At 38.3% G+C, this 944-nt stretch overlaps 1 non-coding gene across 1 annotated transcript; it reads right to left on the bottom strand.

Annotated features, from left to right (window-relative positions):
* Window positions 1-484: 484 nt before the first annotated feature.
* LOC140497879 (U6 spliceosomal RNA) lies at window positions 485-592 on the bottom strand. The gene has a single exon (XR_011964888.1). It is a non-coding gene; the product is annotated as a U6 spliceosomal RNA (small nuclear RNA).
* Between the last annotated feature and the right edge of the window lie 352 nt (window positions 593-944).

Raw genomic sequence — 944 nt, 5'->3', positions numbered from 1 at the left:
CCCATTTCTGTCATGTGCGGGCTAAGGGGGACAAGGTGAAACCGAAGCAGGGGGGAATTAACATACTCTCAGAGATGTGCTGGGGCTGTAAGAGTTATGAGGTGTTCAGGGTTTGAAGTAGAAAAGAAAATGAACAGGTGGCTTGGTTCAATTATTTTCACCAGTGAATGTTAGTGATTCTCCCACCTGCCCAGACTGGCTGTTGCTTTGGATACAGAAGAAGAGAGTAGGGTAAAGAGAAGTTTTCTGGGGAGGCTAAAAGTCAACAAAATTCTACTAAAGTATATTTATTTTTTCTTTTTATTTAAATTAAATTAACTCATCCTCCCTTTTTCCTTCCCATCTAGAGAAATACTTATTCTGTTTCTAGCTCCAGAAAATAATCCTTTAGTAGCTTGATTGGTATGTCACTGAAAAAGAAAATTAATTTAGGTACTATTATCATTTTTGTTATATTGGTATGGTGTACCCATAAGCAATTAATTAAAATATGGAATGCATCACGAATTTGCATGTCATCTGTGTGCAGGGGCCATGCTAATCTCCATATCATTCCAATTTTAGTATATGATGCACTGCTGAAGCAAGCACCCTACTGTCAGAAGATCTACATTTGAATTCTCACTCTATTATTTACCATCTAGGTTATTTGGGGCAAGTGATTTCACAGTCCATTCAAAATCAATCCAATGGGATCCATTAGGTATCTACTACTTGCAGCCTTTGTCAGGCCTTGGGGATAGAAGGGCAAAGTGGAAAAACAGTCCTCATTTGTCCTGGCAAATATTCTCACCAAAGCTCTCTTGTGGTGGAGGGAAGGTCTGCAAGACACTTTTAAGTTTAATGGACATTATTAGCATTATTGCCATTCCTTTCTTAAGCATAGACAATCAACAAAACAATCCATCAAGTCCTGATTTCCACCATTTGCCTTTTTCCAAGGT

Source organism: Notamacropus eugenii, chromosome 3, assembly GCF_028372415.1.
Source record: "Notamacropus eugenii isolate mMacEug1 chromosome 3, mMacEug1.pri_v2, whole genome shotgun sequence".
Lineage (NCBI taxonomy): Eukaryota > Metazoa > Chordata > Mammalia > Diprotodontia > Macropodidae > Notamacropus > Notamacropus eugenii.
Note: the sequence above shows the minus strand (reverse complement) of the source record. Positions and strands in the feature narration are given on the sequence as shown.